Genomic DNA, 18239 nt, shown 5'->3' with positions numbered 1-18239 from the left:
GGAGAAATTAGAATTTGAAAAATATAGATATCTGGACACGCGGATCCTCTGCGGATCAAGTTGTCCCCGTGCTGATATCAGATTGGCTGCCAACACTTTAACCAGGTAATGTTGGCAGCCATCTTGGAACTCTGCTTCAGCCGAGTCCTAGAAAAAAATGTAAAAAAATAAGAAATGTCCCAGGGCATTCAGAAAGGAGGGTGAACACACGCCCCCCCTCCTCCTAGGGCTTAAATTAGCCCCGGGGACCACCACCTCCCCTAGGGCGATTTATTATAGGTGCGGGGGCCTTGTGGCCCTTCACCCCAGGGACCACCACCTCTCTGTGGCAAAATAGTCAATTTGCATGAAAGGAAGCCTGATGGCCTCCCCCACAGCCCGGGAACCTCCACCTCCCCAAGCGATACATAAAATATGTTGCTGGAACCCCCCGCCTTCCTCCCCCCCGACCCCATGGATCGCCACCTCCCCGAGGCAATAATAAAATTAAATATGGGGGGGAATTGCAGTGTTCTCTCCATGCAATGACTTGAAATAGTGACAGTGCACTAAGGAGCCCCCTGTGGCATAATGGTTAAGGTCTCAGAACCTTACACTGAAAGTTGAGGGTTCTAGTCCAGGTGTGTCAGTGGTCATTTCCATACTTTTTTTTGTTTTCAAAATTCAAAAGTGTAAAGTTCATAATGAAAGGTGATCTCACACTTTTTAATTGACAAATATTTTTTTATTTTCTAATTGTCCAGAAATATCTCATTCTGAGTATATCATTCATCAAAGCCTAAAAATTCTCTATCTCTAGCTCTCTCCCTCTCACTTTGTTTTTCTCTCTTTCAATCTTTTTCCCACTCCCACACCAACTCAGACCCTTCTGCACACACTCACACACCCACTCACGCACCCACTCGCATAACCACTCTGACCCTTTTGCACCCACTCACAGCCGCACTCAAACCCTCAAATACCCACTAAGACTCTCACACCCACTTTCAGGCCCACTGAGCCCCTCATGCACCCACTGATAGACCCACACAGACACTGATGCACCCACTCTCACACCCAGACACTCTCACACCCAGGTACACCCTGTGTCACCTATTCTCACACCTAGAAAGACAGGTCGTGGCCAACTCCCGCTGAGACCGTGCGCATTGTGGGGTTAGGGGTTGGTGGCCAACTGCTGCTGCGCACGGCCAAAGGCCATGTGCGGCAGTGGTTCGATGAAGGATTAGTAATGAAAATTACTTTGTTTAAAAAACAAAACAAAAAAAAACATAGAAATTTACTGAAAAAAAAAACAAAGGTTACAGGAGCGTTATAGTTAGGAAATAGAATTAAATAAAAATATAGAAATTCACTGGAAAAAAAGGCTAAAGGGACGTTATTGTTAGGCTCACATTATAAACATACAAAACCATAGAAATTCACCAGTTATAGTTAGTTATCTCAAGTAACTATAATTTGTGCCGTAAGGTAACTATAACTCGCGCCCTGCCATGCACTTACAATTACCCAACAAATGACGGCACTCATGACATCTTCGATAACATCGTTGATAATATCAATGCAATATTTGCAGTAAAATGTTTGATGAAAAAACTATGCATGGCGGGTGCGCAAGTTTAGTTATCTTAGGGCACAAGTTATTGTTACTTGTGATAACTCTAACAGGTGAATTTCTATGGTTTTCTACATTTAAAATGTGAGCCTAACTATAACATCCCTTTAACCTTTGTTTTTTTTAAGTGAAATATATATATTTTACTGGAAAAAACAAACATTAAAGTAACATTATAGTTAGGAGAGAAAAACATCTGTTTTTTTATTTAAAAAAAACAAAACTTACAAATTCACTTAAAAAAAAGTTAAAATAACGGTATAGTTAAGTGTCAGTGACAACATTAACATTTTGAACTCTAAAAATTACAGAAATTCACCAGTTATAGTTAGCAGATTAAAGTATAACCTGTGCCCCCACCATACACTGTTTATGACCAGTGCCCCTTGGGTGTTCACGGCTCATCTGCAGAGGTCATTTTAGCAACATAAAATGAGGATGGCCGGAGTTAAAAGGCTTTTCAAACACTCACTCCCATTCACAGATCTGGGTTAAATCCATTGTTATTTTGCTCACCATGCCAACCAAGTTTGGGCCCAGCCATATTCAAATCAGTCTTTACCTTGCTCCCCATGGGAACAGTACTGCCCGAACTGCCACATTTTGTATGTGTTCCCCATTTGCGACCCTGCCTAGCTGCCCTCTGCTGTTACTGACCCTTAAAACCATATTCTTGATGGCAATTACATCGCCCAAGAGGGTCATTAAGCTTCAGGCTCTTTCAGTCACACATCCATACACCAGCTTTGACCAGGACAAACAGATATTTTGGGCTCAAGCCTCCTTTCTCCCAAAAGGAATGACTCCTGTCCACGTCGGCCAAAGCATCACACCAACAACATTTCTCACCCTGCTTCATCATTCTAAGGAAAAGAAGAGACTCCATTGTTTGGACCTAAAAATAAGTTTCTCTTTTTACATCTAGCACATCAAAAAACACACGTTGGACGATCAGCTCTATATTGAGTTTGCTGGAGCGAAAAAAAAGGATTGCAGTTCAGAAACAGACCATCCCTCAATGGATTGTACTCTGCATCATAATCTTCTATGCACTAGATAAGAAGCATCCTCTTGGGTGCTTGCAGGCCCATTCCAACAGGGTCAAGGCCACTACTACTGTATTAGCAGATGGGATACCTGTCCTGGACCTCTGTCAATCTGCCTTGTGTGCGCCACTCCACGCACTCACAAAGCACTACTGTGTGGACAGTCTGGTTTGTCGAGACAAGCATTTTGCCCATTTAGTGCTCTAGGACTTCGTGGTTTGAGCTGTTCACAGACCCACCTCCGGGGAGGTAATGCTTGGGCATCTATTCTAAGGTGAAGAATCTGCGGTTCAGTGTCTCTCCGAAGTACAAGTTACTTACCTTTGGTAATGCTTTTTCTGGTAGAGAGTCTAACAGCAGGTTCCACCCTGGTCCTCCCATTCTCCCTGTTCTTGTCCCTTGTTGCATGCTGCACATCGGTCACACATCATGCTGTCTTGGCTCTACATTTTTGACACAGAAATGGTCACAAAAGAAACGAATATCGGCGCAGCAGGGTGGCGTCTTAGGCACCGCACAAGTCACTTCAAATACGACAGCATTGACACGAAACCGCCATACCCCACCTACCAGCATGCAGAGGTGCTACTCAAGATTTTCCAGATTCTGTCTGATAATACTCCAAGGTAATGAATCTGCGGTTAGAGTCTGTACTAGAAAAAGCTTTACCAAAGGTAAATAACTTCCTCTTGACATTTTTTATGACAAATTCCCAACGTAATGAGATGGGCACTTCTGTGGGTAATCTTACGCTGACCAAACATAACATGGTTGAAGCAGGTTTCGGTTACAGAAAAAATACATTCAGTTTTTCACTACCACCATCACAACCACAATTACCACCACAGAGCCAGTGTTTGCATGCTTTACATCATGAGAACCAGACTGGCTCACCCCGACCTTTAAACCTCCAAACGGGAATGCCGAAGAATGGAGAAGACCTGGCGCCTTGAACCTACCGAATCCAACCACATCGCACTCAAGACAGCCATCCACAAACATCACCAGCTGATCCGGACCTCCAAAAGAACCTACTACAAAAGCTTCATAAACACCAACGCCCACAACAGAGAGCTCTTCGGCATCATCAAAGGACTCTCCAACCCCAGGTCCTGCTCCGACTAACCCACGCCTTCACAGGAGCTCTGCAACTCCATCGCCACCTATTTCCTCCGAAAGATCGAAGACATCCACAACAGCTTCAAACACCTGACCCACCAGCCTACCATAGACAACCACGAACCCAACACACCAAGCAACACCAACCTTCTATGCGCCTGGACCCACGTCAACAATGAAGACACCATCAACACCCTGGCCTCCATCCACTCCAGCTCCCCCTCGGACCCCTGCCCACACCACATTTTCAACAAGGCCAGCGAAATTATCGCCCCCCACCTCCGCGCCATCATCAACTGCTCCTTCGAGACAGCCACCTTCCCGGAGAGCTGTAAATACGCCGAGGTCAACGCCCTATTGAAGAAATCCAAGGTGAACCCAGATGACCCCAAAAACTACCGGCCCATCTCCCTCCTCCCGTTCCCAGCGAAGGTCATTGCGAAAATCGTGAACAGCCAACTATCCCGCTTCCTGGAAGACAGCAAGGCACTTGATAACTCCCAATCCGGATTTCGCAAGAACCACAGCACGGAGACTGCACTCATTGCTGCTACAGATGACATCAGGATCATGCTCGTCGAAGGCGAAATCGCAGCACTCTTCCTTCTGGACCTCTCCGCAGCCTTCAACACCGTTTGTCACCACACTCTTCTAAAACGCCTCCACAACGCAGGGATCCGCGACAAGGCCCTCGACTGGATCGCTTCATTCCTCTCCGACAGAACCTAGAGAGTCCGACTTCCGCCTTACCTGTCCGAATCCTCCAAGATCATCTGTGGCGTCCCCCAGGGATCCTCCTTCAGCCCAACACTCTTCAACGTTTACATGACTCCTCTCGCCAACATCGCACGATCCCACCTCATCAACATAGTATCCTACGCAGACGACACCCAGCTGATCATCTCCCTCACGAAAGACCCCACAACCGCAAGAAACAACCTCCACAATGGACTTCACGCCATTGCCAACTGGATGGAATCAAGCCGCCTCAAGCTAAACACAGACAAAACAGAGATTCTCTTCTTCGTCAGCAACCCCTCTGCCTGGAACCACTCCTGGTGGCCTACCTCCCTAGGATCCGCACCCACACCCACTGCTTAATTGCGAAATCTGGGAATCATCTTGAATTCAACACTCAGCATGACTCAGCAGATCAACGCAGTCTCCTCTTCCTGCTACAACACCCTTTGCATGCTCTGCAAATTTTTTAAGTGGATCCCCGTCGAAACCAGAAAGACAGTCACCCACGCCCTGGTCAGCAGCCGACTGGACTACGGCAACGCACTCTATGCAGGAACCACAGCCAAACTACAAAAGAAAATGCAACGTATCCAAACCACCTTCGCCCGACTCATCCTCGACGTCCCACGCCACGACTACATCTCTGCCCACCTCAGAGAACTACACTGGCTACCTGTATCAAAGAGGATTACATTCAAACTCCTCACCCACGCACACAAAGCCCTCCACAACACAGGTCCGGCCTACCTCAATGCAGACGCACCTTCCACACTCCCTGCCGCCAGCTCCGCTCCGCCAGCCTCGCCCTTGCTTCCGTCCCCCGTATTTGCCACAACACTGCCAGAGGAAGATCCTTCTCTCACCTCGCCGCCAAAACCTGGAACTTCCTACCGCTCCACCTACGCCAGACCCAGGACCTCCTGACTTTCATGAAACACCTGAAGACATGGATATTTGACCAGTAGCTCCCCACCCCCAGCGCCTTGAGACCCTGACGGGTGAGTAGCGTGCTTTTTAAATTACTTGATTGATTAATTGATTGATTGATTGACTTTTAGACTTTGCAATGCTTATTTGTATTGGTTGTATATTTTTACAATCTTCCGATAAAACAAAGTGATAATACTTTTAGGTTTTAGAGAATTTTCAATCAGATGAGAATAGGTTTTGATATTATACCAGTCTGTGTAGAAGACATGGAAAAGTTCATAAGACTTCAAAGGAATGAGACAAGTGAACAAAAGTCCTATTTGTGAGAAATTAATTTATTTGTTGAGGGGTGTGAAACCCTTTTGAAGCAGTAACCATAATCCTTATCAGAGTGCACCACAGAAAGTCCATAAATTAACCTGTGCTTAACCTTCTAGTAGCCTGGCACAAAAGCAGTCCGGCTTAACCTAATTGTTTTTCCACGTAAGGCATCCATGCCAAATTTGCATACTTTTTAAATAGCTAAAATATATCAAACGCTGTAATTTTTTGAGAGAAATAAGCCAAAAGTGCTCCAGATAAGTGTCTGGTTTGTTTCCTAAAAATGGCATCCCCAAATGAATTGCTGTACTAAAGTCACCATCTTCCCAGCTTTCAGGAACATGCATAGCTGACCAAAAAAGCCTAATTTTATTCCACTGTTTTGGAATTTTTCCTTATCTTCTTTCCTAAATCAATTCTCCAAAGTCACTAAAAAATAAAAAAAGACACAGCATTACTACCCTTCATCACAGCCTTTAGTGCAGGAGGCGCCTGTGCAAGAATAATTTTTAACTTCTTGGATTCCCTCACTACCACCCGGCAGAAGTGCCCCTCATCTCTCCATAGTCTCTCTCTCACATACATTTCATTTATTCTAAAGCACTGGTAAAGGCTAGCTTTACTAATCCACTCAGCTAACCACATAAAATACAGCTCTGTCGTATGCAGCTGGCAAATTAGCCCTCTGTGCAACTTTATCGCAAGTCAAAACTGCCACTAGCTAAAACTTCATCTCTTTCTCTCTAGCAGGATCTTGACATATTTATTGCTGCCTGAAAGCAGAGCATACAAGGAACTCGGCAGCAGGTGTTTTATCTCACAAGTTATTTTGTGTTGTTATTGCGCTAAACATAGTAGCCACGTTGTGGTGCACTGATGTCACCAATGGGCAGGGAGGTGGGGAGAGGTGGAAGCATTTTGCTTCTCCCCTAGGGAAAAAGAAGAAGAAAAAAAGGAATCCTCCGGTGCTTTGTTTTTTGGAGGATCCTTTTAATCCCTCCTCAGTGTCAGCCACATGCATCGGGGAGGATGTGCATTTTTCGGCCATGGGACAACACACGCATGAACATGGTTAACTTAACCCCTCTGGCGCCCTGGACGTAACTGTTACGTTCTGGGCAGAACCGCACAAGTGCTTAGGACGTAACCGTTACATTCAGACGGGCCCACAGGGGAAGCGCTAGCACTCCCCCCGGGGGCCTGGCACCCCGTCCCCTGGGCAGGGAAAGAAGGGGAATCGTCCCCCCTTCCCCCTGGAATCTCATGATGACAGCGGGCAATCGCGCGCTGACCTCATCAGAGGCTGCCCCTGAGCTTCCTGCGGGGATCGGAGGAGAAATGCAAAAGCATTTCTCCTCCGATCACATGGAGAGGGTGAGAGAGGCATGAAAGGAGAGGAAAGGCCTTTCCTCTCCTTTCATGTCTCTCTCTCAGCATTTCTGCTGCCCGATTGTGATGCGATCGGGCAGCAGGAATGGCACTAGACACCAGGGAATGTTTTTTTTTTTTTGGTTTTGTTACTGAATAAGGGGAGCGGCCCCTTGGGCAAGGGCCGCTCCCCAGGGGGTCAATTTATTTTTAGGCCATTTCTTCTTCCCCTGGGGGCAGATTGGCCTATTACTAATAGGGGGCAGAAACCACTAGACACCAGTGATAATTATATTTTTTTGTTGTTATGTATGTGGGAAGCGACCCCTTAGGCAAAGGTCGCTCCCCACGGCGGGGGGGGGGGGGGGAATTACTTTTAGGCCATTTCTGCCCTCCTTGGGGGCAGAAACTACTAGACACCAGGGAATTCTTATTTAAAAAAAAAAAATTATATTATTCAGTGAGGGGAGCTGCCACCTGGGCAAGGGCCACTCCCGGGGGGGGCACGACTATTTTTAGGCCTTTTCTGCCCCATAATCCCCCTTCCCCGCGCCTACTATAATTAGACCGATCTGCCCTGTGGGGGTGGGGGCAGAAACCACTAGTCACAAGGGACATTTTTTTTGCGCCAATTTCACACAAGGGGAGCGACCCCCTTAGACACGGGTTGCTCTCCTGCCGGGGCAAATTTATTTCAGGCCATTTCTGCTCCCCTTGGGGGGAGATCGGCCTATTTCTATTAGGCCGATCTGCCACCCGCAAGGTGGGGGGGGGGGGGGGTGGGGGGGCAGAAACCACTTAGGCACCAGGGATTGGTGTGTGTATATGTGTGTGTTTTGTTTGGTGGGGCAGCCCCTTGGGCAAGGGTCGCTCCCCATGGGGGCACATTACTATTGGCCATATCTGCCACCTTTGGGGGCAGATCGGCCTATCTCTGGGCAAGGGTAGCTCCCCATGGGGGCACATTACTGTTGGCCCTTGGGGGCAGAGTGGCCTATTTTTGGAAGGGCTGTCTGCCCCCAAGGGGGTCAGAAAGCCCACCAGAGACCAGGTAAGATTATTTTTTTTTTTAAATAAGAGAGTGGGGTAATGGCCATACCCCCACCCCTAATAAATGGGGACAAAGTTGTTCTGCTAGTGGGCAGATGGGACAATTACCCCCGATCCACACCCCGGGGTGGGGGAGAGGATGTGGCAGAAGGTCTACTAGATGCCAGGAAATAAAAAATAAAAAAAATAGTGGGGTGGTGGCTACCAACCAGTAGAGGCCTGGTTCTGCCCCTACCCCAGCGGAAGGGGGGAAGAGTCTTTCAGTTCTCCCCCCCCCCCCACCACACACTAAAATATCTTATCCTACGGCAAGCAAGAGGACATTTGATTATTTTGGGTTTGGGTTTTGGTTTTACATTTGGGCCATGAGAGCTTGGCTAACTCTCAAAATCGTCCCACTTGGATTGGTGAGGGCTGCACTTTTTGGACTTTGGGACGCTGCCATGTAGAAAAATCCACAAGACCTAGACACATCTGAAAACTAAACATCTGGGTGATTCCAGAGTGGTGTGCTTCACATGCACCCGCACTATTTTCTTACCCACAATGCCCTGCAAACCTCCAACTTTGCTGATAATCACACATTTTCCCCACATTTTTGTGATGGAATCGACCGGAATGTGCAGGAATCCACAAAATTGCTACTACCCAGCATTGTCTCAGCTATACAGAAAAAAATTCTGCCCCACTTTTCAGCCTAAAATTTTTTTTTTTCAAACTGCCCTTTTGGACCTTCTTTGGTTCCCCCTCAATTTTGACTTGTTTTTGGCTCTTCCCTCTCACAGGCACTTGGTCCACCTACACAAGTGAGGTATGATTTTTACCGGGAGACTGAGGGGACATTGGGTGGTAGGAAATTGCGGTGATCCCACACAGAAAATTGTATTTTTTTGTTTAGCTAAATTTGAGGTTTGCTGAGGATTCTGGGTAAGATAACATTGGGGGATCTACGCAAGTCACACTTCCCTGGACTCCCTCAGGTGTCTAGTTTTCAGAAATGGCTGGGTTTGGTAGGTTTCCCTAGATGGCTGCTGAGCCCAGGACTAAAAACGCAAATGCCACCCCCACCCCCCCTGTGTGATGTGTCCACGTTTTTTTTGGGGGCATTTCCGGTCACGGGTGCTAGGCCTACCCACAGAAGTGAGGTATCATTTTTATCAGGAGACTTGGGGGAACGCTGGGTGGAAGGAAATTTTGTGGCTCCTCTCAAATTCCAGAACTTTCTGTCACCAAAATGTGAGGAAAAAGGTTTGTTTTTTTTTGGGCCAAATTTAGAGGTTTGCAAAGGATTCTGGGTAATAGAAACTGGTGAGAGCCCCACAAGTCACCCGATCTTGGATTCCCCTACGTGTCTAGTTTTCAAAAATGCACAGGTTTGGTAGGTTTTCTTAGGTGCCGGCTGAGCTACAGGCCAAAATCCACAGTGAGGCACTTTGCAAAAAACAGGTCTGTTTTCTTTGGGAGAATGTGATGTGTCCACGTTGTGTTTCGGGGCATTTCCTGTTGCACGTGCTAGGCCCACCCACACAAGTGAGGTACCATTTTTATCGGGAGACTTGGAGGAACGCTGGGTGGAAGGACATTTGAGACTCCTCTGATTCCAGAACTTTCTGTCACCGAAATGTGAGGGAAATGTGTTTTTTTTAGCCAAATTTTGAGGTTTGCACAGGATACTGGGTAACAGAACCTGGTGAGAGCCCCACAAGTCTCCCCATCTTGGATTCCCTTAGGTGTCTAGTTTTAAAAAATGCACAGGTTTGGTAGGTTTCGCTAGGTACCGCTGATCTAGAGGCCAAAATCTACAGCTAAGCACTTTGCAAAAAAACACATCAGCTTTCAATGTAAAAATGTGATGTTTCCATGTTGCGTTTCCTGTCGTGAGCATTAGGCCTACCCACGCAGGTGCGGTACCATTTTTATTGGGAGACTTGGGGGAACACAGAATAGCAAAACAAGTGTTATTGCTCCTTGTCTTTCTCTACATTTTTTCCTTCCAAATGTATTACAGTGTGTAAAAAAGAAGTCTATTTGAGAAATGCCCTGTAATTCACATGCTAGTAAGGGCACCTCAGAATTCAGAGATGTGCAAATAACCACTGCTTCTCAACACCTTATGTTGTGCCAATTTTGGAAATACAAAGGTTTTCTTGATACCTATTTTTCATTCTTCATATTTCAGCAAATGCATTGCTACATGCCCGGTATAGAATGAAAACCCATTGCAAGTTGCAGCTCATTTATTGGCTCTGGGTACCCACGGTTCTTGATGAACCTACAAGCCCTATGTATCCCCACAAGCATAAGAGTCCAGCAGATGTAACACTATATTGCTTTCAAAAATCTGACATCGCAGGAAAACGTTACAGAGTAAAACGTATAGAAAAATGGTAGTTTTTTTCACCTCAATTTCAAGATTTTTTTTATTTCAGCTGTTATTTTCTGTAGGGAACCCTTGTAGGATCTACACAAATTACCCCTTGCCGAATTCAGAATTTGTTCTACCTTTCAGAAATGTTTAGCTTTCTGGGATCCAGTATTGGTTTCACACACATTTCTGTCACTAACTGGAAGGAGGCTGAAAGCACAAAAATAGTAAAAATGGGGTATGTCCCAGTAAAATGCAAAAATTTTGTTGAAAAATTTGGTTTTCTGATTCAAGCCTGCCTGTCCTGAAAGCTGGGAAGATGGTTGTTTTAGCACCGCAAACCCTTTGTTGATGCCATTTTCAGGGGAAAAAACACTAGCTTTCTTCTGCAGCCCTTTTTCCCCCTTTTCTTTTTTTTTTAAAACTAACTTTTTCGCTGTATTTTGCCATATTTCTTGGTCTCCTTCAGGGGAACCCACAAAGTCTGGGTACCTCTGGAACCCCTAGAGTGTTGGAAAAAAAGGACGCAAATTTGGCGTAGGTAGCTTATGTAGAAAAAAAGTTATAAGGGCCTAAGCGCAAACTGCCCCAAATAGCCAAAAAAAGGCCTGGCACCTGAGGGGAAAAGCCTGGCAGTGAAGGGTTTAAAGGCAATGTTTAAAGTTTTTATGCAGCACCCAAGTAGTAATACAGTGAAAACATACCACTCCAGAACAATTAAGTACTTTATAATAACTGAAATAACAGAAAAACAAAAATCCAATCAGTTGTACTGGGGATATGCATTTCAAAGTCTTGGGTAAGAGAACATTTAAAAAGCGCAACCGTGGTCATCTGCTTTCACCGGATCAGGACAAAGTCACAAGTTCAGGCTGACCAGGATGAAGAGAGCTGGGGACAAGACCAAGTTTGGCCTGCTCTTCAGTGTACCTTGTTGTACTTGGGCTCTGATGTGAGGTCTTGTGTTGTGCTACCTTGAGTTCTGCCAGTACTAATGGGGCTGCCGATCAGGTGCCTCATGGAGGTGTGTTGAGCCATGTCGATTCTGATGAGGCCAGTGATCAGGAGTTTCAAGTTCTGTGATGCAAGGTCCTGTTCTGAGTTGCCTTGTGCTGTTTTTTTCCAAGGGAACCCTCAGTTGAGCAAGAAGGAGTACCTTCTGATGCCAGTCAAAGGTCCATAACCTGGGGTGGTACCTTTTGGGGATAAGGGCACACTCCAGCAGAGCCACTAGGAAGGCACTGGCAGGTCCAGTGGGTCTGGTTAGCTAGGATGATGCAGGACTGGTCTCTGGATCTTATGTCCCTATAGCTCACACAGGAGGCCTACCAGCTAGCACTTTGGAGTTACTCTAGTGATTCAGAGTTTAAGGAGCTGGTTCAGTCTTCCTTCCTCAAGCAACGGGGCAGTGTTTCTAGCAGTAGGACAGTGTTTCCAGCAGCTGAGCAGTCCTTCTTTTGAGTCTACCACAGATGCAGAGGTGGTCTGATAAGTGGCTCAAGAGGTACAATATTTATAACTGGCACCAGTCTTTGATGCAAGGGTGGAGGGGGACTCTCAATACTAACTCCACATCTGTTTTTGAAAGTTCTTTGCTTCCCCTGTCAAGGCTTTTAAGTAGTTTGGGATGACAAATATTAGTGGCTGATTTCCATGTGTGTGTACTGAAGGCAGCCCTTTGAAACGTAAGTGGGCTAGGGCACAGCTCTGCCCCAACCATCCTGCCAACAACTAGTCCACCTTTCCCACACTGCCTGGGAGGAATACACAAAGGCTAAGCTATTCACGATCATGTTGCCCAGGATACTGACAGAATGCACAAATGGTTACGACAAGGAAATGCCACTTTTCTAAAAGTAGCATTTTCAGAACTGAGACTTAAAATTCGACTTTCCCATTAAATAGAACTGTAACTTAAAATTCATTTGAGTATAAACCTAATTATTATGTTGACGTCCAAACTTGAGTTATCACTTAAGTGTTATAAAATAAAACCTAATGTTATCCTATAGGAGAGGTAGGCCTTGCTGTGGTGAAAAACAACTTTAGGAGTTTTTTTACTACCAGGACACGTAAATCTTATTACGTACAGTGCACCCTGTCCTATGAGCCTATAGGACCTTTCTTTAGGGGTGACTTGTGTATTAAGAAAGGGAGGTTTAGGCCTGGCAAAAGTGTATTTTTATATAAAAGCTAATGCTCCTGCTGGTGCACTAGTCCCAGGATGCACTACTGAATGCCAGAAGGCTTGCATTGTACACAATGTAGTGCTAACAATTGTTCCATGTTCAAAACTTTGACATGTGGTTCATCACAAATGCATTCACAAAAATATGACCGATGTCAACTCAAAAGAGCAGTTGAAATGTTACAGCACGCTTGGGCTTGAATTTTCACAGAAAAGACTTCATGTAGATATGAGGAGAAAATTTCCAGAGTGTATTTCGGGTATGGCTTTCATTTAACTATTCATATGGATACCGACAGTTATCCGCTCCAGCATAGGCACACTTCATTTGTTTAATTGGTTGAATTTTTTTTATATATGTATTAGAATATTTCATTGAGTGCACGATACCAGCATTTGTAAGAGGTGTATTTTGCCAGGTCGAAATGACAATGTAAAACTGCTCTACAGGCTACAGAGGCAGACCTGACATGTTTTTAAAGGCTACTTTAGTTTGTGGCACAACGAATACTTAACTCCTTTGGAGCTGCCGTTGGCCAATGGCCGACGGCTGCACTCCCTCCCCAGTTTGTCTGTTGGTCTTTCGCTAACACTGATGAGGGCAAAGAAGGACTCCCTTGTGCTTTGCACCAGAGAATTACCTTATTCAGATTTTTGCTTCGGCTGCTCAAGAAGAGCTTCCGACTGATGTTATTACATTCAAAAGTGAAAGTAAAATGTGCCGAAGAGCTGTTTTCACATTCATTGCATCAGTGCTCGAGAGACATATCTCAAAAGAATTTTCCCTTTCCAATGGTATATCTGCCTAGTGAATCCCTGCTTGAGGATCACCACAGGAGAGCGATCCCCAAGCAGGGATCCAGCCACTAGATACCAGGGAATTGGTGGAGCGGCCCCATTGGCATGGGCTTGTGCTCCCCACATCCCCACCTAATATTTATCTGCCCCTCCCCCTCCCCCCCCCACACACACACACAGGGGATGAAAAGCACCCTAGATAAAAGGATAAGTATATTAAATAGCTGTAGGGGTGTGGGCTGCCCACCATGGGCATAGCCATGTCCCCACCCCAAAAAAGACTCAAGGCTTGATTAAGATTTCTGCGAACAGGTTACTCTGTCACAATTGTGCCAGATATCCCGCCCACTGAAACATAAATCCCATTGTGTCCTATGATATTTATATTTTGGCGGATAACCCGTACGCCGAAATCTAAATCAGGCCCTCAGTCTTTCTTCCTCCCCCAAAGGGGGTGGGGGAGTTTGAGGGTGATTACCCCCACTAGATGCTAGGGAAAATAGTATTAAAAAGTATTGTGGTAAGGGTCATGCCCCCACCCCCAAACAAGCATCAATAGTCTTTCTGCACACCCCTGGGGTGGGGGGGTTGGGAAGGTCATTTGGGGTGGTCACCCCAATCTGCCCCCCAGGGTGGGTCAGAAAACCTACTAGACACCAAGGAGCAATTATTTATATAAAAACATAAAGGAGTGTGGGCTGCAAAAAAGGACTTCTAGCCTCATACCGAGTTTGGCGGTCTGAGACCACTAAATTTGCAGTGGCGTTCGGACCGCCGCACACCTGGCGGTCTAAGTGCCAGAATACGACCCTGGCGGTCGGACCACAAGGAGAGGGCCGCAACCACTAAGGTCAGGGAGCCCGACGGGTTGGCGGCGGTCGAAGTTGTGGTCAACCACGGCAGTGTTGAGTTAAGCACTACCGTGCTGATCATGACTTCACTTTCGACCAGCCTTTTCATGGCGGGCCCACGCCACGAAAAGGCTGGTGGAAAGGCAGAGCTGGGGGCTCCAGGGGGGCCCTTGCTCTGCACTTGACCATGTTGTGGGCAGTACAAGTGACCTCCTGCCCAGTGCCCTCAGAAAGCGCACTGTCTGCTACGGCCGACAGTGCACATTCCGAGGATGCTGGGTGCACCATCTGTGTGACGGCATGGACCTTGGCTCCCTGAGGAGCCAATACCAATGCTGCCGCTCTGTTACCACTGCGCTGACAGGCACAAACCTCACAATACGGAGGTTTCTGCCAGTCAGCCAGATGGAAACATTGTGATAGGGCTGTGGGAGTGGAGAGCTCCAGCTTCACGGCAGTCTCCTCCCCACAAGTCTGGTAGCCCGATGGTCGGCGCGCCAAACTCATAATGAGGTCCTTAGTCTTTCAGGCCCTGGGGGGTATATTATAAAAATAAACATGGGGTGGTGGCCATGCCTCTGCCCCTCCTTCCAACCCCATAGAAAATGTAGTGATAGTCTTTCAATGCCCCCCAACCTCCTGCCCCCCCCTCACCCGCCACCCACCCCCAGCCAGGCGTATGGGGGTGATTACCCCCAGTATGCACCCCTGGAGGGCAGAACATTCACTAGACACCAGGGGGGAAAAATAACATAGGGGGAGACAGCCTACCATGTGCATAGCCTTGCCCCACTCCTAAAGGGTGCTTTCTTTTTCTCCCTGGGGCAGATTGGGACAATTACCCCATTTTGCACCCCCACCTCCCACCGACCCGGTGCAGAGCCTACTAGACACCAGAGACTGCAGCAATTTTGTGTGGGGGGGTGGGGTGCTCCATGGGCATGGGCCTGTGCTCTTCCCACACCCCTCAGCCCAATATACTTTCTTCGCCCCCCCCAACACACACACACACACTTTGCTTCAGTTTGCTTCTGGAGCCAGAAAGCCTACTGTATGGCAGGAATATATTTTTTACATATATTTTGTAAATAAAATAATGAGGTGGATCTGCCCATCCTAACATCCGCCCCACCCTCGCCACTAAACCCTGTCTTTTTGATCCCCTGAAGACTGAGAATTCCCATCCCATTGGCAAGTGACAAGACCTTTTATTCCTTTGGGTGTTGTTTTTACACATGGGCCAGGGAAGCTTGGTTAACTCCCAATATCGTCCTACTTGCGATAGTGTATGGCTGCACTTTTTGGGCTTCGGTAGACTACCACCTGGGAAAACCTACCAGACCCCACAGTTCTGAAAACTAGATACCGCGGGTAGTCCAGGATGTTATCCTTCACATGGATTCTAGAACATTATCTTACTCACAATGTGTTGCAAAACACAAACTGTGGCTAAAAATACACATTTTCCTCCAATGTCTGTGAAGCAAACTTTTGAATTCTGCAGAAATCCACATATTTTCTACCATCCTGCATTCACCCCCAAGCCTCTCACTAACTATGGTACCTCACTTGTGTGGGTAACACAAGAGACCTTGACACAAAAGGCCCTAAAGTGCTACATGAAGAGATTAGCAATAGAGTAGCTGCGAGGTTTGAAGCCGTGCTCCGCTGCCACCTATGGAAACTGACCAACCACAGACATTTTTGAAAATAGACAATATGGGGATTCCCCTAGTGTGCCTTATGTGAATCCAATGAGGTTTTCTTATCCACAGTGCCCTGCAATCCTCAAACTATGCCTGAAATTACACATTTTCCATACACCAACGCACAAAAATCCTATCATTCAGCATTACCGCACTTGTGAAGATAAAAACTCTGAGCCACTTATGTGGTTGAGACTAGTGCCTGCAACAGGCACAGATCAAACTGAGGTCAATGAGAGTCCCCTTGCAAGGGCTCCCACGGACCTTGATTTGATCTGTTTCTGTCATGGGCACTTATACAAGTCACACTTGTGGCACAGTGTTTTATTGGCACAAGTGGGATAACTCGGAGTGGTAGGAAATTTGTGGATTTCCGCAGATTCTGGAAGTCTCCATCACAGAAATATGAGAAAAACTGTGTTTGTTTTTTTGAGTCAAAATGTGAAGTTTGCAGGGGATTCTGGGTATAAAAACAGCCTATTGAGGGCCACTCAAGCCACCTCACCGTGGACTCCCCTAGGTGTTTAGTTTTAACAAATGTAGAGGTGTGCTAGGTTTCCCTAGGTGCCGGCTGAGATAGGGCCCAAAATCTAGAGCTACCTACTTTGCAAAAAAAGAGCGGAAATTGTGAAGTATCCATGTTGCGTTTTGGGCCGTTTCCTGTTGTGGGCAATAGGCCTGCCTACATAAGTGAGGTACCATTTATTTTATCGGGCGACTTTGGGGAATGCTTGGTGGAAGAAAGTTTGTGGCTCGCCGAAGAATCCAGAACTTTTCATCACAGAAATATAGGAAAACATTGTTTTCTTTAGTCAAAGTTTGAGGTTTGCAATCGATTCTGGGTAAAACAAAAAAAACTGGTGTGGGTCACATAAGTCACCCCACCCTGGATTCCACCAGGTGTCTAGTTTTTAAAAAGTTACTAGTTTGCTAGGTTTCCATAGGTGCTGGCTGAGCTAAGGCCTAAAATCCACAGTTACCCACTTTGCAAAAAAATGAAAATGAAATAAGGTCAGTTTTAAGTGGAAAAATGTTACCAGGCCTACCTACACAAGTGGGGTACCATTTTTATCAGACCACATATGGAAGCATAAAATAGTGGAACATTTGTTATTAACAATTAGGTTTTGTCTTTTAAATGTAAGCCAGTGTGTAAGATAGAAGACACTCTGAAACATACCCTGTAAGTTATATGCTAGGACAAGTATCCACAAATTCAAAGATCTCTGGATAACCACTGCTTTTAAACTACATATCTTGTGCTCATTTCAGAAATACATGTTTCCCTCATACCTATTTTTCACTCTACATATTTCACCATATGAATTGGTCTATGCTCAGAAAACAATGAAAAAACATTGTAGGTGCAGCTCAGCTGTCGGCTCTGGGGTACCTTGGGTTCTCGGAGAACCTACAAACCCTATACATCCCTGCAACTAGAAGAGTCCAGCAGACATAATGGGATATTGCTTTTGTAAATTGGCCATTGTGACAAAAAGTTATAGATTAAAACGTCACATCTGTTTTTCCCTACTCATTTTTAATATTTCTTTATTTCAACAGTTAGTTCATTTAGGAAAACGTTGATGGTTCAACATATACGATCCTTTGCTGAATTTCAGAATGTTGTCTGTTTGTTAGAAATATATAGCTATCGTGGATCAGTCATGTGTTTCACACTGGTTTCCACCACAAACTGGAAGTAGAGTTAGATAACAAAACATAGGAAAAATGGGTTACCTCTTTAAAAAATGCCAAAACCGTGATTTAAAAAATTCGTTTTTTTTGTTCAGCTCTGCATGTTCCTGAAAGCTGGGAAGATGGTGACTCTACCACAACAAACAGTTTGTTGATGCCATTTTTAGGGGGCAAAAAGCAGACACTATTATCCAGTGCACTTTTTCCCCAAAACTCAAAATTTAGCTTTATTTTGCCTATTTTCTTGGTCGCCTCCAGAGGAATCCACAAAGGGTACCTTTAGAATCCCCAGGATGTTGGATAAAAGGGATGCAAATATGGGGTGGAAATTTTATGTGAAAAAGAAATTATGCAGCCCGAAGCATAAACTGTCCCAAATAGCTAAAAAAAAAAAAGGGCTCAGCTCTGGGGAGGAAAAGGCCCAGCAGTTAAGGCTTTAAAAA

General features: G+C 45.8%; 1 protein-coding gene across 1 annotated transcript in view; it reads left to right on the top strand.

The window, feature by feature from the left end:
- The window catches only part of FOCAD (focadhesin), a 1081710-nt gene that overhangs the window by 386146 nt on the left and 677325 nt on the right, over nt 1–18239 (top strand). The window lies entirely within an intron of this gene.

Source organism: Pleurodeles waltl, chromosome 1_2 (assembly GCF_031143425.1).
Source record: "Pleurodeles waltl isolate 20211129_DDA chromosome 1_2, aPleWal1.hap1.20221129, whole genome shotgun sequence".
In the NCBI taxonomy this organism is placed as follows: Eukaryota; Metazoa; Chordata; class Amphibia; order Caudata; family Salamandridae; genus Pleurodeles; species Pleurodeles waltl.
Note: the sequence above shows the minus strand (reverse complement) of the source record. Positions and strands in the feature narration are given on the sequence as shown.